Here is a 24528-nt window from a genome sequence, read left to right on the forward strand (position 1 = left end):
GGTGTTGTGCCCAAATCCGAGTCCTACGCAACACCCATAAACGCCCCACCCCCCCGTGTGACTTTTTCATCCACGTTTTAACAAACGCATTTTGTAGAATACGATCGCACTTTATTGTTTAAATAAACGCGTTATTTAGACTAGGATCTCCCAATTGTTATAATTAGCTCGATTTATAGTTTTAATAAGCGTTTTATATAGAATACGATCGCTTTCGTTGGAAGCGCAGCAGAATGCGCGTTCACGCGAGGGGGGGGGATTTTATATACGGTGTGCATTACCGTTCGATTACGTTCACAACAAAAACAAAGACGGAATGGTTTAAGTTGTATTACATTTCCCAAAAATGCAAGACGAAGTGGTTTTGGTTATATATTCGCCATCACATTCCCTAAAAGTGAGATTAAACGAGGTAAATGTGGTTGTAATAGCGAGGGGAAGCTAATCTCGGAAACGGACTGTAGAATCACAGTCCCGTGAAGATCAAGATTTCAAGCTATGGCATCAGTTTTATTTTATTATCTTGATAAGGACTGTCAATAAATAAAAATGGATTGAGACGAGGTCACTACGCTGACTGGGGGCGGGGGTGAGGTTTAAGGGTTGTTTGTCTATCTTCTTTATTCATTATTCATTATCGATCAGATCATAATACGCTACAAAGCTTAGGAGCCGAAATTCTTACTCTCAGCCAAAAGGGGTTTTTAAGGGTTATTTATCTATCTTCGTTATTCATTATTCATTATCCGTTATCGGTCAGTTCATAATACGCTACAAAGCCTAGGAGCCGGGACACTTACTCTCAGCCAAAAGGCCAAGCTAAGGTCCTAGCCCTAAAGCCTTGTTGCGATCATTGCGAATGCACCGTTCCCGGAGGTACTGCAATACCGGGCCGATGCGTGGAGTGGACAGAGCAAGCTCTTATTCCATCTCCGGAATGCAAAAATCAAAGCTAAAAGGCCAAGCTAAGCCAAAGGCCAAATTAAGGTCCTGGCAATAAGGCGTTGCTGCGATCATTGCGAATGCACCGAAAGATTTATTCGAAATGAAGAGAAACTATGCTGACGGGGATCCATGTTCACCCCTTTGACGTCACGAGCACAACTGACGTGTGTTTGGCATTCGCGCTGTTTATACGCGGAGAAAGGCGTTTGAGTGTCACACGCTTAACACGCTAATTTCACGTAATAACACCGCGATACAGGCGCAGAACATGCTATTACCATGCTCCACCCACGATTACCCGCTGAAATCTCCCGTCCTACCCATGTGTAACCACGCCCTGGCCGCGGCCAGAGCACGTCGTTCCGCGTCATTTCCGCGTCATTTCCTCGTGTTGACCACGTGTGCGGCACGCGGTTTAAACACGTGCTCAAACTTTTGAGCTGCTCAAAAGTTTTGAACGCGGCCAACCACGTGAAAATTTGCGACCGCGAGTAAAGCACAGCTCTATCTCGTCTATATGGCGGTCTCTAAACGTTCAACAGCGCCCAACGGCATCTGCTTCACGGCCAGAAACTTTTGGCACGCTCGTGAAAGGCTGCGTACCCGCGCTCTGAAGAATTGAGCAGGGCAAAATTTTTTTGCGCTGCCACCCGCGCGCAAATTTACGAACTCGTGTCAAGCACCGCTGTATCTCGTCTGAATGGCGAACTCAATGCGTCCAATAGCGTCCGCCTCAAAGGCAGAAATTTCTGGCCGTGATTCAGCCGCAAATGTCTGTGTGACCGGCCCCACAGCGACAGCCCAAAAACCTGACTGATCTCGAAAAAATCTGTCTGGAGGAGAGGGCCAAGATCCCTCCTGCAGTATGTGCAAACTTGGTGAAAGACTACAGGAAACGTTTGACCTCTGTAATAGCAAACCAAAGCTACTGCACCAAATATCAAGGTTCATTTTCTCAGGCGTTCAAATACTTATTTGCAGCTGAATTTTTCTTTTTAGTTCATCTCCCTCACAGTGGACATGCACCTAGGATGAACATTTTAGACCCCTCCATGATTTCTAAGTGGGAGAAAAAACTAAATAGAAGGCTGTTCAAATACTTATTTTCTTTCCTGTATACCCCATATTTTATACGTTTTCTTTATTTTTTTAACATTTCAAACTGCAGTATAATAATTTTTTTTCGGGAAAAAACCCCACCAATTTGGTCATGCCCGTTTTGGCTCTAATCTGGATTCCTAAACTGAATTCCAACTTTGGTGAGTAGCACTTGCTTTAAAAAATGTAAAAGTAAAATTCTACTTTTTTTTTTTATTAATTAGATTTGTGAAAAAATGGGAAATGCAACTATCCTACTACCAACGACATGCAGTTAGGCGAGGTGTACTCGTTTTTTAATTGATCCCTTTGATAAAAATGGTTTTGAAACACTCATAAAGCTAAATAATGTAAAGGTCGGTGGCACAGCGGCACAGTGGTTAGCGCGTGTGCGGCACAGTTCGGAGGTCAAAAGAGCGAACCTCTTGTGTGGAGTTTGCATGTTCTCCCCGCGCTTGCGTGGGTTTCCTCCGGGCGCTCCGGTTTCCTCCTACGTTCCAAAAACATGCATGTCAGGTTACTTGGCCGGTCCAGATTTTCCCAAGGTGTGAATGGGCGAGTGAGTTTGTTTGTCTCTGTGTGCCCTGGGACTGGCTGTCGATCAGTTCAGAGTGTCCCCTTCCCACTGCCCGAAGATAGCTGGGATGGGCTCCAGCACCCCCGTAACCCTACTGAGGATAAGCGGTGCACATAATAGATGGATGGATGGATGGAATATAAAGGCCCGTATTTTAGCATTTAAATTGACATTTAGTTTTGCAGTATTTCTGTAGCATTTTTGTTACATTTTTTAGTATTACTTTAATGGTATTTTATAGTATTTTAGTAGTGGTTGTTTTTTTTTGTTTTTTTTCTGTAGTTGTATTTCTGAAGTATTTTTAAAGTATTCTTTTGTAGTGTTTTTATTATCACTTAATAGGCAGAATTTGCAAGGATTAAAATTAGTAGAGGTTCACAGGTATCCGATCCAGAGACTTTTCTTAATACATAAGCAGTTACTGTACATTTGAAATTAAAGGTACTGTAACTTTAAATGAGGGGAAATACAAAAACATTTTACAACACCATAGTTTGCATGCTCAAACTGGACAAGCAGATGCTGGCAGTAAGCCATTAGAAGTTGTGAGCGGTCTAGATCAGTCTCTAGGCGAAGCCTCTGCGACTGCTGATAAACTTTTTTTTCCTTCCAGGGTTCATAGGTGAGATGGAAATCCTTGAAAATGCTTGAATTTTGATTGAAATAAGCCTGTAAATGCTTGAAATAGTTGACTTGTTTCTCAACAAGTCTGCTTAAAAATTACACAGACACTACTCTGTGGTGGCTTTGCTTCGCCATTACATTTCTTGCTCCCTTGGGGTTTACGGCAGTGCCATTACTAGTTTTTATGGCATTGTCCTGTGAAGCGTCATCGCTCCTAATGGGTCGCGGCCAAGAGGAAAGGTGCATGCTATACGTAAACAGAGCACTAAGAAATGTGGATTAGAGCAAGGTTTTACGTATCAAATATGAACATTTATGGTGGACCATGCAAAAAATTAAGGTTGCGTTTTCCGGTGACAAAACGTGACTTCCTGCAACTGAAAGGCAACATATTGTAATTTCTACCCAACACCTATATGGGGAGAGATATGTCTTAAACATATTCACACATATATTGTTCAAATCCATAAACTAATTTGCGATTCACCCAAGGTTTAAAAATTCAATGTATTGATAAATGCATACGCAAGATACAAAATCGCATATGTAAATCACAACTCTGCAAATTACATGATTCACAGCAGATTTCTTCTTTTAAAGGGACAGGGTGTATTGTTTAGCGCTTCCAGATGATAAAGAAAATCAATTAAAAAAACTAAAAACTAAATCTATTTAAATGCATTCTTTAAAATACTTGGCAGTCGAGAAATTAGCATTATTTTGACACATGATGATCCTCACCTGACATGATAGACCGCCATCTTGCTGCCAAGGATACCTTCAAAGTCTGAGGTTTTTTTCGCAAACTATTTAAATTATTTATTTTTTCACACACATAAAAAACAGATACGACTTATTATTTTGATTATTTTTCCTTGTTTTTCTACTTCTTAATTGTTACTTCTTTTTCCTTCTTTTATTTTTGTTCCCCGTTTTTCTTCTTCTAATTCTTTTGTGGCTTTTTTCTCTTTTACTTCTCATTTCTTTCACATGTTTTCTTTTTTCCCTTTTCTTTTGTTCTTCTTTCGTTTTTCCTTTTTTTACTGTTCCCCCTTTTTTCTTTACATTTTTTTCTTTTTTCTTTTGCACTATACACGTATAGTGGTCAAATATTACACACTGTACCTTAAGTGGCACTGGAGACATTGAAAAATTGGCTTTGAAAGTCCTTAAAAAAATGCTTGTTTGACCATGTAAAAGGTGTACAAACCCTGCCTTTTGTATAGGGGGCAGCATTTTTGTTGCCAATAAAACTCGTATACAAAAATTCTCAAGTTTAGAGGCGCTCGTATACTGTGGTTGTAAAAAAAAAAAAATAGCTTCTCTCCTTGGTCAAACCCCTCCCTTACTCATCACCCCCATCTCACCCGCAATAAATATCATGTCAGAGGGATGGCAATGCTCCTTCATGGAACACTGCATGTTTATTAGAAGCAGGAGAAGTTTAAGAGAAATGCTAACAGTGTTCATTAATGGGCCGCATCCGCGTTTGATGAGCCGTGGCACATCCTAGCCACCGGGCAAGCAGGCGGGAGTTCTCCAGGTGGGGGTTTGTAGGGAGGCGTTGTATAGGTGGGCTTAACGGCCGCCGGTAAACGGGCGGTAATTGTGTCCAAATTGTGCGGCGAAAAGGCCTTTCAAGGACTGACAGTGACGGAGCAATTATGGCAAGCCAAGCGAGCTGTGTCAAATTAGCCCTCTGCTATGTTTTTTTCTTCCACGGGCCCCCTACTACCACCACACCTCCTGGAGCTATCCGCTGACGGGGGAGCCATATTTCTTTGCCCCAGCATGCCATGTTAGGGGTTGGAAAGGCTTTATGGTGAATGATAGGCACCGCTGGCCACGGCATGATTCAAATTGTCACCGGTGAACCAGGGGTCGCGCCGGTGCCGTTTGGAAGAGCGATTTGAACGCCGTTGGCAGTGGCAGGCGGGTGGGGGGTTAGGTGTTTTGGGGTCTCCATTTGTTTCGCAACAAACGAATTGGACAGTTAAGTCGGTTCCAATGTTTTTTCGGATTAAATCTGGACCTAATCGATTGCCAGTTGTGTCCAACATTAAAGCATGAGCTAATTATTTCAGGCTTTTTATTAACTCATTCTGTTGCCATAGGTTTTCAGAAGGATTGTCCCTGAGTTACAAAACTTACAAAAATACATTTTATTTTATTTTTTAAAAATATGATGATTTCAGTATGAAAAATCACCATTAGATGGCAGGAGTGGCCTTCATCAGCTCTTTGTCCACTCGTCGAGGAAGCCCCCTCTTTCTAGTTTTGCTTTCTGTATTCAGCGATTGAGAGAGTGTGGACCAAATGGGATGACTTTTCTTGAACTTCCACAGGAACGCAATTGCTATGGTGACCAAAATCATGTGATCATATCACTAGAAACATCAGGCCCTGGAAAGCTCTTGCAAACTTCATGCATCGTTCATGCGTAAATTCAGTGTTCTTGCAATAAAGTTTTATTTTGGAAGCAAAGTGCTCTTGTGTTTATGGAAAGCATTGTTTAGATATTGGAGTTATCACAAATGTAAAAAATAAAAGCACCAAAGTGAACGTTCTGCTTTCACAGAAAAGGTTTTCTTGGAAACAAGTAACTGTTGTTTACTAAACAATAAATCGAATAAAGGTGAGGGTTGAAGCTTTCTTTTAATATGTCTTATATGCCTATATAGCTACAGAACTAAATGTTCTGTAGGCCTTCAAAAATGTGTCAAAATGAGAAATATCTGCCAGTACCTGGTTTTCCCACTTGAGAATAACATCTGGCTTTGAATGAGTTACACACAATGATATCTTGGTTTGGCTCATGGTTCACGGAACTTTAGGGTCACCTTTTGTCAAGTGGTTGTAGAATTTGGAGTATTCTGTCCATCTATTCATGATCTCTCTTTCTTTAGTTAGCTTATTCCCTGCTTCATCCTTAATCCTGGTGACTTTTGCCAGGTTTATTTGTGTGAGGTCTTTTAACATCTGGAATATTGAAGTGTTCTTGTTTAGGCACTCTTCGAAACTGTGCATAGGTTGCAAATCATTATCTTGTTATTTTCTCTAAGAACAAGTTGTTGTTGCTAGCGAGTTTAAGAAGCTTTTGATATTTATCATTAGTTATTGGGTTACAGTTTATTCCAAATGTTTTCTTCTGGTCTCAATGATCATTCACACCAAGTTGAGCATTCCAATAGCTTTGCAGGATGATGATATCTCCCTATTCGACCATAGTCGGTGTTCCAACACCCAAAACATTTTTCTCATATGATGTACGTTGACCCCGTTTACAGCTAGAGGTACGTTCGAATTATAACCCGTTTTGAATTTGGGAACATGTTTTATTTATATTCAACACAAAGATAATCAGTATTCTATAATTGAAGACATGGACAAAACTCAATTACTCACTGTTAAAATGTTGAAATTACGAGAATATTGATCATTCCAATCCCTCATGCTCTGTTGTTATTTCATTTTAGACTTCTTCGCTCCCATAAACGCACCAGGAATTTATAAGAAAATCTGGGTTATTGTTCTGTACCTTAGCATCCTGTAAATTGTTTATTCGTACTTTTATGGACTTAAGTGTCTAAATAAACAGAATACATTAGGAATGGAGGGCAGCACGGCGGCGCAGTGGTTAGCGCATGTGCGGCACAGTTTATGTCATGGGAACCTCCTGCGTGGGTTCAAATCCAGCTCCAGACTTCCTGTGCGGAGTTTGTAAGTTCTCCCCGTGCTTGCGTGGGTTTCCTCCGGGCACTCCGGTTTCCTCCCACATTCCAAAAACATGCATTTCAGGTGGATTGGCCGGTCCAAATTGTCCCTAGGTGCAAATGAGCGAGTGAGTTGTCTGTCCCCGTGTGCCCTGCGATTGGCTGGCAACCAGTTCAGGGTGTCCCCTACCCACTGCCCGATGATTGCTGGGATGGGCTCCAGCACCCCCGCGACCCTACTGAGGATAAGCGGTGCAGATGATGAGATGAGATGAGATGAGACATTAGGAATGGCATCCACTGTATATTATAATATATAAAGTAATGCTTTTTTTATAAAACAAAATCATTATCCTTGCGAAAGTCAATACCAAAGCCTATTTGAATGCTAACTCATTACCATCAACTTTGGGAATAATTTTGGAAAAGATACCTATGTATTACAGTGTTCTTAATATTTACAAATAAAATTCACAAGCCAAGTGCTACTGCCAAAAGTCAATAGCAAAGGCTATGTGAATGCTAATAGATCAGCATCAACTCCTTAAATGAATGTTACATACATACATACATACATAGATACTACAGTGTATTCATTTTTTTATTCAAGAAAAGAAGTTAGTTGTAGATAAAAATCACTAGCTAGGCGTTTATGCTAAAAGTCAATGGAGACACTTATTCAAATGATAATCGATTTCCATCAACTTTGGGAATGAATGTTGTGGAATTCATGCAAATCAAAATCACTGGCCAAATGCTAATTCTGAAAGTTAATACCAAAGCCAATTTGAATGCTAATTTATTGGCACCAACTTTGGTAACCAATTCTGTTGGAAACATACCTGCGTACTACAGTTTTCTTAATTTATGAAAAACAAACTATTGGTAGTTCAAAATCATCAGCCAAGTGATCATTCTAAATGTTGATAGAGATCCCTTTTCAAATTTGATTAGCATGAATGTGGAGAAGGAATGCTGTAGGAGAGCATACATACATCGTGTAGTTTTTTATTTGTGAAAGATAAGATAAGAAAGTTATGTTCACGAATTCAATTACAGTTTTTCGGTTTCTACACGCATTGCACTATACTGCCCCCTAGAGGCTAAAACAAAAGCAGACAGGAAGTACCGTAAAATTCGGACTATAAGTCGCTACTTTTTCCCCAAGTTTTCAAACTCACGGCTCAGCAATTGTAACTGCCCACACAACGATGCAGCAAATATGTGCATTTTTTCTAATGGCCGCCAGGGGCGCACGAGCAGTTAAGGTTAGAGTGAGAAACATGGAATATATGCGGTGAGGAAGACGCAAGTTTAATGTAACTTCACGCTTTGTGCATGAAAAAAACTAGCATGTTTAGACCCTCATCATAGAAAAGGGGTTATTGGAAAGGGGAGCGCTAACTACCATATTGGGAATAATTGTACCAGTCTGTTTATTTGTAAGAGGAATAATGTGGTGAAACGAACGGATTACAATAAGCAACATCCAACAAAGCAGGAAAGTTTTAGGCAGATTCCTATTCATTTGTCAGAATTATAGTGTGTTTTGGAAAATAATTTTTGCATGTTTCCTTTTTTTTTGAATTGTTGATGTAACAAATAAATTTTCACGGACATTCAAATGGTTGAAGACGACCCCGGTACATAATGGTGAGTTACGCCGGCTTTATAGTTTTTGGGTATCTTGTTTCAGACTGACCATGATGTTTATCTGATGAGTAGATTTTAAATTAGTCGTCATATCTTGAACCCCAAGAGTTTAAGCTTTCCAATGATATGTGGCATGATGTATTTCAGTGACTGGTGACATTGTACAGACACATATTTCTTTATCAAAAGTCTGGCGGGCCAACGGCAAGCCGTCAGATCATTAAGGGGTTAAGGTGCGGTTATTGTTAAAACTCTGTTTACCATCTTTCTTTGTTAATATCTCATGTTCCAATGTGAGCACATGCGATTTATAGTCATGCGTGGCTTATGTATGTACAAAATGTTTTTTCCTCGTAAAATGTACTGGGTGCGGCCTATAATCAGGGGCGCTCTATAGTCAGAATTTTATTGTATTGGTTTTATTTCTATTGTACAATTGATCACTCACTCTTCTTGAAGTCCAATTGTAGTTATTGGTCTACTACAGGGAACCACAAGCTATTTTCCACGTCCAAAAAAAAGTAATTTCTAAAACAAGTACTGATTGACTCAAAGAGGCGTGTCCCTTGCTTAGCGACTTTATCCGCGAAGGTCATCAGTCAGCCTCGGCGCAGCTCGACTTTTAGTAATTACATGTGACTGCAGAGCTGGAGACGTCTTCTTTTTACTAGCTAGCGACGGCTGCATAATTCATAATTAACTGCAATCAGTTCCGTCACAGCCGCCTTATTTCGGGGCAAGGAGCTCAACTCTCAATGGAGATATATTTGTCCTTAAATGTTGCAGGGGAAGGAGAGTGTCTAGTCTTTTTAAATCCTGTAAGGCTCCGAATGCAAACCTGAGGGTGGGGTGTCGAACAACCTATCGGCAGCATGTGCAAACTAACTGAAGCAAATGTCTTTTATGAAGATCACAGCGAGTGGGATCAATAGGCGTGATGATTCAAGATGTCAATCTATACATGCAAACACTATTCTAATTGATTTTTCCGCTATTGATTGCTTTGGCCTCTCGGCGGCTCCCGGTTTAAGGCGAGAATAATGTTTGTGTTTGATGATGGGAGACGGACACTGATTAGCGACAAATCCCGACTATAAGACGCACCTGATTACTTTTGTAAAAAAAAAAAAAAAAGATATGTATATTGTATAAGGTGCACCTAACAAACAAATATCTACTGAAAATTAGAAAGTGCACCTCAGAATCCAGTGTGCATTATACACTGGAAATACAGTGAAAAAAACGACCCCCGAGACAACGCTCATTGAAGCGCAAGAGAAAAACGAGCTGCAGGTTGAAATATGTCCACTTGATGTTGCAAAAGCCAGGAGCCTCTCACAAACACTGTACTTGTATTTCTTCCTCTCTCTCTCTCTCTCTTTATCCCTCTCTCCCTCCCATTTTCTCTCACTCTCTATCTCTCTATCACTCTCTCTGTCTCTCTTTTTCTCTTTCTTCGTCTCTTTCTCTCTGTATCTTTTTACCTTATTTTACTCTCTCTTGCTTTCCCCTTCTCTCTATCTTTTGCTTTCCCCTTCTCTCTTTCTCCTCTTCTCTCTTTCTATTTCTCTTTGGATTTTTTTCTTTCTCTCTCTTCCCCCCGTCTTACTTTTTCTATTTTTATCTCTTTCTATTTCTCTTTGGATTTCTTTCTTTCTCTTTCCCCCTGTCTTACTTTTTCTATTTTCATCTCTTTCTATTTCTCTTTGGATTTCTTTATTTCTCTCTCTCTCCCCCTCTCTCACTATTTCTATTTTTGTATCTCTTGTGTCTCTCTCCCTCTCTCTCTCTCTCCTCTTCCCTCCCTCTGTTTCTCTTATTTCTTTCTCTCTTTTTTCTTTCTCTCTAATCTACTAGTCCACCCCCCAAGAGAATTTTTGTTCTATCGTGTGGCCCCCGAGTTAAAATGAGTTTGACACCCCTGCTCTATACATAAGACAAGGCCCTTTTAATAATTTAAATTATTTTAATTCTGTTTAGTTCTTGTTGTTGGGACTATTTGGACTTTTTACGCCCTACTTTTGGCTGCATCGTTTTATATAGCTTCCAAACCTTAGGGTTAAAATCAGCTATTTATAATTAGTTTCCCATGTATTCCTTTTTTTTTAATTACAATAAATATTCAAGTCACCTCAGCGCAGCCTGATTAAAGAGGTGTGAATTATGCAGCGTCATTTGATAATCAGATCATGAATTATTAAAACAATCTCAAACCCAAATCACAAGTCGCTACACGTTAATATTTACCTGCTTTTAAATTTAGTGCGTGTGGGAAAATATCCCATTAGGGAAGCAGACGGTTATTCCCGTGCATGTGTACAGTACGCAAATGTGATGCATTTCCGAATATATCAATCTTGTGTCTGCCATTAATGTCACTTTCAGCTCATCATTTCCCAAATTGGAGTTAATAATAGATAGCTTTTGCCCATCAACGTTAATGCACAACTGCACGCTGAAAGGAACACGGCGTCGTACGCTTCTCAATATTCACTTGCCCAAATCTTAATAAACTTTCCCTAAAAAACTTTCCTTTTAGCCTAAAACCAAACACAGCCTCCGTGGGAAGCGCCAAAACAGCGGCTTTGATTATTGATTCATCTCCTTAAAAGCGGCGTCGGGGGAAAGGAGGGCGAATTAGACGCACACCATCGGTAAAAAAGCCCACGCTCTTGTCGGATCCAATCACCAGGTGACGAGCCAAGTTTCCTTTTCATGTCCTCTCGCCATTTTGTTATTTCTAAGTCAACATGTTTTGAGAATAAAGCATAATCCCACCACAAAAATCTCCACATATTCCTTTACTGCAGGGGTTGCCGGCCTTCTTGAAGCTGAGACTTGCTCCTTTTGTTACTGATTAGCGTGACGGGATACAATTTTGAAAGTTATCGTGTTATTACTTTGTTGTTACTATGTTATTATTTCGTTTTTCACACGCACGGTTCAGGGATGCTTTAACCAGCTTGATTGACGATTCAGGGGATGGTATAATCGTAACTTGTGCAGTTCTGTGAGACATTTTGGGATTAAGGGCTATACAAACAAACGGGACGTGACTTGCTGTGGTGTGTCATTACTATTTTTAATTATTCGAAATAAGGTTGAAAGAGAGGGCAGCACGGCGGCGCAGTGGTTAGCGCTTGTGCGGCACAGTTCATGTCATGGGAACCTGTCGGGGGTTCAAATCCAGCTCCAGACTTCGTGTGCGGCGTTTGTATGTTTTCCCCATGCTTGCGTGGGTTTCCTCCGGGCACTCCGGTTTCCTCCCACGTTCCAAAAACATGCATTTGAGGTGAATTGGCCGGTCCAAATTGTCCCTAGGTGTGAATGAGCGAATGAGTTGTCTGTCCCCGTGTGCCCTGCGATAGGCTGGCAACCAGTTCAGGGTGTCCCCTGCCCACTGCCTGGAGATGGCTGGGATGGGCTCCAGCAACCCTAATGCGGATAAGCGGTACGGCTGATGAGATGAGAAGGTTGAAAGAGGCTCAGTCAACTACTTATAACGGGTCACCACCGTTATTGAAGCTGAGTCGAGCTGACGCAATGCTTGACTTATGAAGACTGTTTTCTGTAAGGAAATATAAGTCAAACAAGGGTGCATAAACAGAAGAACAAAGTTGAGTGGGAAATTAAAAAAAGTTTGACCCGATCCAAGCCTTATAATTTACAATTAAGGCCCGACCTGCCCGAAATTAGGATTAGGTCGGGTTTGGGTTTAAGATCTTCCCTTTAGGAAAAGGGGCTGGAAGCTTTTTTTACCCAAAAAGCCATAATAGCAAAGTATTATGATCTTTTTTTTAGAGGGAGAGAGATTCATACCATGTATTTTAAACAAACGTCTCCCAGATAAAGGCAAATTTTCAGCGCATTTAATTTCTCTGCATACCATATCAAAATATACCCCACTTTAAACTTATCTCCCTCCCACAGTTACTTCACAGTAACTACAGATCGTTGAGGCTCATTTTGACCTTAATTTTTTCGTAAATATTGGTTTCAAAACAAGGTACAGGCAGACTTATTTTGTAAAAATGTCACCAAAAAACTGCAAACGAAAAGTTCTCGGATGTATTCCATTCAGAGCAGTGGGCTCGTGTGAGAGAGGGGAGCGTTCTGTGTCCAAAGGCCCGCCCACTCCTCCTGCTCACCCAATTAAATTCCATCGCGTGTATTGCTGGTGTTGTTGGGTGTTTACAGTTTCTAGCTATATGTACTCATGACACGAGGTACCTGTGTCTTCCTGAGCCTTGCTATAGGCTGAAAGTGGCGGATTTGTTTTTTTTCCTGCTTGTGAAAGGCTTGTTTGCTTTGGAGTGATCTGACCTTTTGCTACTAAATCAACACAAAATAATTCCTTGTTTAAAGTTAAGTACTCCCAAATTCTAAAACATACAAAATGTGATGAAATAGTACGTGTTTTTGCATAAAATCTTTATATATTTAGTCAGCCAATTCCAATTATTTTCCAAGATAATGCTTTTTAAACACAGCCTGTTTGTCTTTGACTTCTAAGCTGTGACATCATCAAAGTAAAAGCAGCATCCTCACAAGACATTCACCATATTGTTCTACGTGGTAAGTCAAAGAGGTTCTAAATGTTTTAAGCCATATATGGGTATTTTTGTGGAGAATACCTAGGCTTTGCATTGTGGGTGAATGCAATAATAATACAACAAAGGGCGAGCAACAACAAAAAGCGGCTACAATGACAAAACTCGAACCCATCTGGGAATAAACCAATGGACACGGTAGGCTATCAGGTTGCTAACCGGGGCAAACCGGAACAATAAAAAAAAGTAGGCCACAGCCTTGGCAGAAAACCACGAGGAAGGACGACTGCAAACATGAAGTGAGCTGTCAACCCGGAATCAACAATGAAACGGCTGGGAATAAATCATTAAATAGCCGGCTGCTAACAGGGATAACCGGTAGTAAACCAAACTCTAAGCCTTCGACACCCTGACATTAACAGGGAGCTAGACGGACAGTATAACATAAACTGCGAAACACGCGGCAAAAAACACAAACAAAAAGCCTTAATCGCCTTCCTAAAAGAAGGCAAAGGTAAAGGAGGATCGCATGTTGTAAGGGTGGCAGCTAAACATTCCCCAGGCAGGTTTTAGAGGTCGAAGCATGCAACTCAGACAAAACTGTCACAAGGCCCCTGGCGACAGAATAAGCAAAGTTTAATTTGTATTTAAATTATCCAAGCAGAAATGAGTCGCTTATAATGCTACAATCAGAATCTGTTTCAGAGATGCCTCTTCCTGTTGTGTTAACATGATTCACCATGTTGGAAGTGAGGTGTTCCTTTATTCACATCACAGCTCTAAAGTATACGGGCAAAATCGGTCAACTTCGAGACTAAAATCCTTGAGTCCACTGGGGCATGGGATATTTTGCAACATATCTGAATGATTGTGGGAAGGAACACTTTACATTTTGTACCTGATGGAAAATAAAATTGGGTCTTTTAGAATATCTTTGACAGCTGTTAGTGTGAATGCTTTGGTGGATCACCCCAACTCAGTGAGTCATAGTTTGTGAAACTGGTAACATTTCTCACAGCCCTCAAAGCACACATCACACAAAATGAAAGGAATCTGACAGACAATTTTGAATTATTTCATGAGTATTGTAAGACAAAATCTAAATACCATCACATGATTCAGATATTTTAGGCCAGTGAAAAAGGTCTTGCAGGCCTTCACAGCCGACCACAACTGGTGACCTGTTTTCAGACTTTTTTTTCCCCATCATCCTGAAAATAGAAAACTGGATATTTTATTATTTAACATTTTTTTATTTTGCCATGACTGTTACGATATAGTGCGTGCTTGTGAATCCTACAGCCATGGTCTTTTAGCTCATTTGTGCCCGATATGTTCTGTAATAAAACTGTTCTTTTTGCTGTCTCACAACCCTGATACAACACGAACATGCCAAGAGAGAAAAGCTGTTCCTCTTCACCTACAAATCAGCAAAAAAGAAGTATCTCTTTCCTATAAAAAGGTTAGTGACCCCTACTTTAAAGCCTTAACTCAAGTTAAAGCAGTTAATAAAAGCTAGTCTGGTATTCATTCTAATGAGTCCTCTTGATTAAATCCACAAAATGCTCATCAAGTATCTAATTGAAGAAGTCTCCCTGCCCTTGCAAGTCCCTCGACCGTGTTCCGCCATTAGTCGTATTGGACAAGGGAGACGTCACCTATTGATTTCCGTTTAACCCGCTAAATGATCCGCTCGGATCGGACAGCGCCGCCAGACGTCGGATTTCAGGTTGCCTCAGGACATAAATGTTGATTTGCACACGTACGGGGGGAAGGCCGCAATACATATTAACAACATCTCCGCTTATGTTTGGGAAACAGGATGAGTACACTGAAGCCTGTCGGATGAATTATTGACACTGTCCTTTGCTCAACCCGAACTTGAAAGTGTGCTGATGACTTACATCATCCCAAAAAAATATGAATAAAAAATGCAAGGTGTTATAAATTTGAGGTGCAATTTTTTGAGGTCACAAAAATCCCTCCTCAGGTTCAGTGCAAAAAATATGTATATTTGTTGTATCCTTCCATCCATTATCTGCATCGCTTATCCTCAGTAGGGTCGCCGGGGTGCTGGAGCCCATCCCAACTATCTTCGGGCAGTGGGCAGGGGACACCCTGAACTGGTTGCCAGCCAATTGCAGGGCACATAGAGACAGACTATTCGCTCGCTCATTCACACCTAGGGACAATTTGAACCGGCCAATTAACCTGAATGCATGTTTTTGGAATGTGGGAGGCAACCGGACTGCCCGGAGGAAACCCACGCAAGCACCGGGAGAACATGCAAACTCCACACAGGAGGTTCGATCTCATGACCTCAGAACTGTATGTGTGTATGTGTGAACACGCACTAACCACTGCGCCGCCGTGCTGCCCCAAAAGTAATCATATAGACGCTAGACGTGAGCCACGTTTCCGTCAAACACAGCAAACTCCCTGTGATGTTTTTCACAAGCACAGCATGTTCGTCGGTCTTATTTGGTAGAGAGTTCACATTTACGATAGGATAGAAAGTAATCCAAAGTGTAGTTCTCAAACGGGACGAAGAACACCGAAGATAGAAGCAGACACTTAAAACAATAAATCACAAAAAGTGCGAATAACACGGAGCTGCTGGAAAGGCGCCGCTTTGATCTATTGCTTGGGAATGCCAAATCAGAATCCTTGGCCTCACTTTCGCCCTCTGCCGTTATGCAAGAGAATTGCGTGCCTCACTCTAAACACGAAAACACTCAGCACAGTAAAAGTAAATGTATTATTAATATATGAAACGTATTGTAAAAATTCTGCATTTTGAAAGACGGTTGAAAAATTGTGAAGTTAAATGGCAAAGAACTTTAGCACTAAATTTCTACAAACATTAAAGATATTTTGAATCTTATACTTCCACGAGACACAATCTCACATATTTCTCCTGACTGAAGATCACTGAGCTTTGGGGTCTAAGACTAATCCATTATTTGATTAAATATTGTCTAGCTTCAAGCACAAAATTCTATTACAGATGCTGCCCTACTTACAAACAAGATAGATTCCCGACGATCGTTGTTGAATTTGTTCGTAAGTTGCTTCAGTGCTAAATTTTGTATGTTTATGGTTTATATATGTATGTTTAGGGCTTGTATAAGTAACCTCTATTGTTTTGTACTAAAAAATAAATTAATATGCGCCATAAAGATAATAAGGTTGAGTTTAACTTACTTTTGGAAGATGCGCTTCAAGATGTCCTCGGTGGTAAAAAGTGGCCAAAAAAAGCATTCTGACCATTTTCTCAACAACTTGCTTAATTCACTTTCATTTCAATAGAATCGTCTGGCCTCTTCTTAACACTTCACACCAACCGTATTGAATGGATGCACGAGATATTAAACAAGAAAAATATCAAAGTTCTTAGCGCGCTAGAGATACAGTACTGTATACGTAGTATGTTTACACACGAACTAGGAAGAGGAAGCGGATTTCTTTTTCGGGGTCGATGCTGGGTTGGATCTTCCGTACCCCTGCCAAAATCCCGAGCAACATCACTGTTTATTAGTACCCTTCCCTCCCTGTTGTTTATTCATAAGCCATTGTTTTTTTTTTCTCCATTTTGAGGGCTTATACTTGTCAGCCGGGTGTCACCGACCAACTCGGGCGCACCTCCCAAGACTCCCGTCCAGACAATTTTTTTCCGACCCTTATCACCATCACCTTAACCCCCGCACCTGTAAATACACCCGTCTTGCCTTTCTTAGCTGTCCTTTTCTACTTGCTTGACACTTCGGCCAATGACAATGTCGTGCGTGTGCCCGACGGTTGTCAGGAGAGACGTCCAAAATGCAATGAAAAGGCCGAGCGGCGGCCCCAAGACAAAGGGGCCCCGCCCTCCGCCGAGACCCCGCAGCGGGCCGGCGCAAAGGACTTGCATGTATAATTAAACTGGAGAGGAAGGCGAGGCCACTTAATCTTCCTTCTAATGGTGATCCCGGCTCCATCAACAGCGGCCCTCTTGGGGGAGGGGCCGTACCCCAAAGACACACTCTCCAGGTCACCGCCGTCCCCTGATTGTCATTGGCAAATCCTTTTTATGGGGCCGGAAGAGCCGTTTTCCCCGATCGCTGGCGTTGATCCATTCATCATGGCTTTTGTTCCTCTAAGAACCGCTAGGGCACACCGAGGGTCCGCCGAACGCGCTATTCATCATCCAAGGGAGAAAAATAGCAAAGGAATGAAGAGATGCATATTTCACACACACACACACACACACACACACACACACACACACACACACACACACACACACACACACACACACACACACACACGCACACTCTTCGAGCTCACAATTTTAAGTTTGTATTGTTAGGTGACTCCCCAGAGACCGTTATACAAGCAGAGATCGTGCCAGCTTGGAATGCAATTTTTTGCCGCTCAAAAATTCAATGTAATGTTGTGTAAATCTTTTGGGGAGTTACACTTACAATAGATGTTTGCATTACAACCTTGATTACTCATGTACAGTGATACCTTGGTACTTGACCATGATCTATTCTGAACTGGTGTTCCACCACCAAATTTTAAACAACAATGAGATATTTAGAGAAAGGTTAGAGGGTCAGGGTTGGCGCTATGGTTAGGTTTTGGTTGGAGTTGGGTTAGGGGACAAGGATCCACCCCTAAACAAGGATTTTTTCACTGATAGCTCATCTGTTGGGATGCTTGCCTTAAAATTGCAGGGTTCTGGGTTCGATCCCCTGTTAAGCCAGTAGAAAATATTGCGAGAGCTCGGGTCAAAGTTTGGGTTAGAGATTTGGTTGAAGCTACGGTTAGGGTGCGAGGGTTTCAGCCCTTAACTAGGGTTTTAAAGTGTTTACCCCGGGGGCTCAACTGGTGTGACGCTTGCCTTACACACACAAACAATTTTGTGAGTTCAACCCCCTATCAAGTCAGTACAACTTCTAAGATTTGGGATTAAAGTTTGGATTTGGAGCTACACTATGTGTGAAGATGCTATTCCTGGACTTCAGCCCAGTGTTCAACACAATCATCCTGGAGATGCTGGTGTAAAAAATGATCCCTTCTGTGGCTTTCATCCTCCATCTTCCACTGGAATGTGACTTTCTGCCAACAGTCTGTGAAACTCGTCCGTATGAAGTTAACTGACGACACCACTTTGGGGGACCTTGTCTCTGCTGGGAACAGTAAGAAGGTGGAGACACATCTTGGTGCTCGCAAATATTAACTCATATTTAACGCCACAAAAGAGAAGCAACTCAGACTCAACTTTAAGAGGACAAACATGGACCCAGTTCCACTCCTTGAAATTGAAAAATGTCTAGAAAAGGTCCAATACTTCAAACTCCTGGGTGTGCCCATCTACAATGACCCTTCCTGGTTTGCCACCTGCAGGGTAATGGTGGGCAAGGCCCAGCAGCGACTCCACTTCCAGGGGAAAAAACAACCTGGAACAGAAGCTGTAGGTGTTCTTTCTACATTTCCACAGTGTAGAATATTATGGCGTCACAGTGTGGTATTCAGGAAACACAGCTGCAGAAAGCCCAGCAAATCATGTCCTGCTCTCTGCCCATTCTGGAGGACATTACCGGCTTGATCCGTTGTTATTAATGACAATAAGGAAAACTGGAATTCTAATATATATTATTTTTCCGAAAATTGTATTCTCTCCAGAGTCGCGTAAGTGCTTTCATTAAAAAATGTATTATAGCTTTTACAATTGCTTAGTAAACAACAGTTTCTTGAAAATACTTGTTTAAAAGAAAATTTCTGGAAAAAGGGCTTTTTCTGAAAGCATGCATTTCAAACAGTACTTTGACTATCGTGTTTGTTTTTTTTTTTTTTTTTTTTGCATCTTTGATGCCTCCAATATCTAAACAATGCTTTCCACAATCACAAGGGCACTTTACTTGCGAAATAACATTTTATTGCAAGAACAATGAACTAATGAATGAACTTTGCAAGAATTTTTCAGCGCCTGATGTTTCTAGTGACCCAATCACATGATTTTGTTCACTTGTGGACAACCCACACACTCCCATTCGCTTGATAGGGGAAGCAAAGCAAACACAAGGAAGTGGTGGTGCCTCAATGTGTGAACAAATATTTGATCAGTACCGTTCAATTACGTTCACAACAAAAACAAAGACGGAATGGTTTAAGTTGTATTACATTTCCAACAAATGCAAGACGAAGTGGTTTTGGTTATATGTTCGCCATTACATTCCCTAAAAGTGAGATAAAACGAGGTAAACGTGGTCGTAGTAGCGAGGGAATGCAAATCTCGGCACCGGGCTGTAGAAATCATAACCGCACAAGACACAGTCCGGTGAAGATCAAGATTTCAAACTATGGCATATTTTTTTTTTTTTTATCTTGAAAAGAAATGTCAAGAAATAAAAATGGATTAAGACGAGGTCACTACGTTGACGGGGGGGGGGGGGGGGGGGGGGGATTTTAAGGGTTATTGGTCTATCTTCTTTATTCATTATCCATTTCGATCAGTTCATAATACGCTACAAAGCTTAGGAGCCGGGACTCTTACTCTCAGCCAAAAGGCCAAGCTAAGGTCCTAGCATTAAAGCCTTGCTGCGACCATTGCGAATGCACCGAAAGATTTATTCGAAATGAAGAGAAACTACGCTGACGGGGATCCATGTTCACCCCCTTGACGTCACGAGCACAACTGACGTGTGCTCGGCATTCGCGCTGTTTATACGCGGAGAAAGGCGTTTGACTGTCACACGCGTAACACGCTAATTTCACGTAATAACACCGCGATACAGGCGCAGAACATGCTATTACCATGCTCCACCCACGATTACGCGCTGAAATTTCCCGTCCTACCCATGTGTAAGCACGCCCTGGCCGCGGCCAGAGCACGTCGTTCCGCGTCATTTCCGCGTCATTTCCTCGTGTTGACCAAGTGTGCGGCACGCGGTTTAACACGTGCTCAAACTTTTGAGCAGCTCAAAAGTTTTGACCCGCGCTCTGAAGAATTGAGCAGCGCCAAACAGCTTCGCGCTGCCACCCGCGCGCGAATTTCCGACCTCGTATTAAGCACCGCTGTATCTCAGCACCGCTGTATCTCGTCTGAATGGCGATCTCAATGCGTCCAATAGCGTCCGCCTCAAAGGCAGAAATTTCTGGCCTTGATTCAGCCGCAAATGTCTGTGTGACCGGCCCCTAATATTAAAACAAGAAATACTTGTTTTTAAGTTTTGACCCTGTGAGATAATGTTTCTGAAAACATATGTATACGTTATGGCACTGAACAAGTAACTGAAAATAAGTGCCTTGGCTTAAGAAACACTGCTACGTACGATATTCTCTTTATTTCTCCGTTCTCAATTGGATGAGCCCTCATTTAACGCCTGCGCCAACCTGCATTTATTTATGAGCGTCTCTCTTCTGTACCCGACCTGCCTTTTTCTCGCCGTATCAGAGCACGGATATACCATACACACGTTGCGAAAAGAAACCAATGCTGATTTGCTCCCTGCAGACGCGGTGGACTAAAGTTGAATTCCCACGTCTCCTTTTGACACCGCTCAAGGCGGCATAATAGGCCTATTACCACCAACCTGCGGCATGCCTAATTCATCGGTCCGCTATCCCTGCCGCATCTCCTTATTCGTTGTGATTTAAAGAGACGAGGGGAGGACTACCGATACTCCGTTCCACTTCACCCTGTGACACCAGACACCGGTGACCCTCTTGCTCACTAGCAGGACGGGGTTTGCCGTTATCTGGCGAGGACGCTAATAGGATGTTACATTGCTTGAAAGCCACTTAATGGCTCCCAGGTCGGGGCCCCTAATGGCCCCTCTTTATACACCGATGTGGATGATGAATGGGAATGACAGTGTTACCGAGTACCACCGAGGGCCCGTCCTCCAAACGCTTACCGGATGCTGTCCGAGTTTCTTCGTTTCTGTCACTTTGGCAGTTTGCATGCATATGATCGAAAAAACCGAATTGCATTAAGAATTGACTGTTGTGCACCATTAGAGCATCACCCGCGTGTAGACGCGACACCATTTTGGGTGGCATTTCAGACTGAGAATAACCATATTATAGATAGATAGATAGATAGATAGATAGATAGATAGATAGATAGATAGATAGATAGATAGATAGATAGATAGATAGATAGATAGATAGATAGATAGATAGATAGATAGATAGATAGATAGATAGATAGATAGATAGATAGATAGATAGATAGATAGATAGATAGATAGATGGATGGATGGATGGATGGATGGATGGATGGATGGATAGATAGATAGATAGATAGATAGATAGATAGATAGATAGATAGATAGATAGATAGATAGATAGATAGATAGATAGATAGATAGATAGATAGATAGATAGATAGATAGATAGATAGATAGATAGATGGATGGATGGATGGATGGATGGATGGATGGATGGATGGATGGATGGATGGATAGATGGATAGATAGATAGATAGATAGATAGATAGATAGATAGATAGATAGATAGATAGATAGATAGATAGATAGATAGATAGATAGATAGATAGATAGATAGATAGATAGATAGATAGATAGATAGATAGATAGATAGATAGATAGATAGATAGATGGGTCACATGTCTGCAAGTGTGTGTGCTGGAGTGTATGTGTGAGAGCGTCTGGAGGATTGACAGCTCCAGCAGTCATTACACGCTGGATTGAATGCTAGATTAGTCCAGAGTAGCTGAGGGTCAAGCGTCTGGCTGCTCCCCGTTGGCACTTTGCCACTTTAATACCCGCTACTGTATTAGTCAATTACCTCAAAGGCGCCGTTGGCTTCTCAACGGCCCCCGCTCACTCATCCTCTTTATCTTCTCGCTCTGCCACCTTTCTCTGCATCTCTGTCTTTGCGCCTGAAAGTTTGCCTATTTTTCTTTGGGTTAAACATTTTTAACTCAATGCAAACCTTCTCGGTGACCTTGATACTATTTATCAGAATTTTCAGCTTGAAGAAACAAACCCATTTTGAAATACAGTGGTAACTCTTCTTACGAGCTCATTTTCTTACAGGGATCGTGCTCGAGCTCAAATTGCTGGTGTAATGAGCGGATATCCCCGATATGAAATAATTAACCAATGAGTCCACTTCCGTTCTCCTGTAAAATACAGCTCCCTAAACACTAAAACACATTCAAATAGTTATTAAAAATAAACAAGTTCAGTAATAAGGTCAATTAAATGATGTTAACAAAATGAAATTTGAGTTTATTATGAGCACCCTACTGAATGTGTGCACGTGCAGGTGCCACATAGATTGCATACCCGTCAACTTGTACTTTGTCTTTGTATTTTATACATTTTTTGATCATTGTGCACTGTATAAAAATGAAGACCAATCTCGTCTTGCTTATTTCGGCTCTAATCCGGGCCATCTTATTCACTGCACAGACAACAAGGTCATCATAAATTGCTAATATTATCGTATATACTAAATAGTCTGTCTGGCTGTGAGTAAATAGGTGCCGCGTATTCCTTGGTGGAGGTTGACAGGTATAAAATCAAGAAATTGTTCATATGTAAGCGTTTATTGTACACTTCAAATTAAAGTTCCTGTATAAATATACTTTATACTGCCCGGTTACTCTCCTATGACAGGACCTCCCAAGGTATCACCTCTGGCCGCTCCATATTAATAATACAAAGGCATCCACGTAGTGTAGTAGAAGACGTGCTTATATTTCTGGTTGAGATCTAGCCAAGGTCTCAGCTAATATTGTCCCAGAGGTAGAGCCTTGGAATTAAGTGATTATTTCTTCCCTTTTCATTTAAAAAATGCAACAAGTTGACCTCCACCACTTGTAGCTCACACGGCCTTTTCAAACAATACCATATGCAGCCCTAAAGAACTATATCAGGAAATATCTACTCTTAACGAACTACTATTCGAATCAAAAAGGCATGTAACAATAATCATATTAGAATCATATTAGAATAGCTTCCAATTAATCATATCATGATTGTCGATTGATTGATTAGCGGTTACAGTTCTTCAAAGGTGTTTAGTGCTCAACAAATGCAACATGGAGGAATACATCAGACTATGCAGGCAATACACAAAGAGGTAAGTATTAGTTTCAGGAGCGAGCAGCAGCAAGTCAACTGCAGGAGAGAGAGTGGGAAAGGTGAGATGGCACAACATTCATTTGGACAGGTAACTTAAAATTAGTTTTATCTGGTTATATCAGTATCAGAAATATTTTATTAACACTCCACTTATTGAAACATGAATATTTTGTTTGTTTGTTTGTACATGATTCAATTGTTTGTTTGTTTGTAAATGATTCAAATTGAATCTTTTCTTCCGGCGTCGTCACGAATGGCAGCCACTCCAGCAGCTCCCGTGTTATTTTCGATTGTTCTCGATTGTTCTCAGCTCAGGGATGCTGCTGGAAATGTGAATTTCCCTTCGGGGATGAACAAAGTATCTATCTATCTATCTATCTATCTATCTATGATCTACGTTGCGTATTAAGAAGAGCTAAATGACCACTTGAGGACGCTAAGGTTTAGAGGTTTTGAACCGCCTAGTGTGGTCGTTACTAATCGGTTGCTAGCGTGGCAAAAGGCACCAGTGTCTTCAGGCGTCCTAATCCAGCAAGTTAGCTTTCCTTAAAAATGTCTCCGATGTATTTCTAATATTCATTTACTCCCAGACAGTCACAGCTGAAAATTGTGAAGGACAAGACAGTGTGAGCGTTTGTGGCTATTGATTGTGTTTCTGACAATACAATCAACGCTTTTTGGATCCAGAAGTTAAGGTTTCATTGTGCATTGGTCTTTCCCCAAACCCCATTAGCCTCCCTCCCCCCAACTCGTCATCATTCCTGTCTACTGTCATGACTGTCTTGACTGGTGGCACCGAAAAGGGCACATTTGTCATAGTGCTCCTTGTTCTCGCTTTAATTTGTCTTTGTTCTTTTTGTCCCGCCAAAATTGATGGTGTAGTAAAAACGTCCAAGAGTCGCATTTGAGCGAGCGATTCGATTGTCGCTGGGCTCGAGTGCAGATGATTCCTAGCTCGTATTTCACTTTTATTTCCAGCAACTTAAGAACATTTCTCAGTTCAACCTTATCTTTAAGCGTTTTGGGTCAACCCTTATCGCCAACCATCAGGACTCTGGTCATGTCAGAAAATGTGACTGACTGAGGCTTCTTTGTTAGTGTTTGGTCTACTGTTTAGCTCTCTGTTCGTTATCCCGTAGTTTTCGTTGTTTGTTCTTCTGTATTTACTGCTAGATGATAGCCGTCTGGTTTATTAGCTGAATAGAAGCTGGAGGAAAAATTTGCAGGAAATGAGGTCGGAACAGGAACATGATAAAGAACACAAG

General features: G+C 41.3%; 1 pseudogene; it reads right to left on the reverse strand.

The window, feature by feature from the left end:
* Positions 1–854: 854 nt before the first annotated feature.
* LOC148357056 (U2 spliceosomal RNA) lies at positions 855–986 on the reverse strand (annotated as a pseudogene).
* Between the last annotated feature and the right edge of the window lie 23542 nt (positions 987–24528).

This window comes from Urocampus carinirostris, chromosome 11 (genome assembly GCF_059441175.1).
Source record: "Urocampus carinirostris isolate Australia breed hairy pipefish chromosome 11, RoL_Ucar_1.0, whole genome shotgun sequence".
Taxonomy (NCBI): Eukaryota; Metazoa; Chordata; class Actinopteri; order Syngnathiformes; family Syngnathidae; genus Urocampus; species Urocampus carinirostris.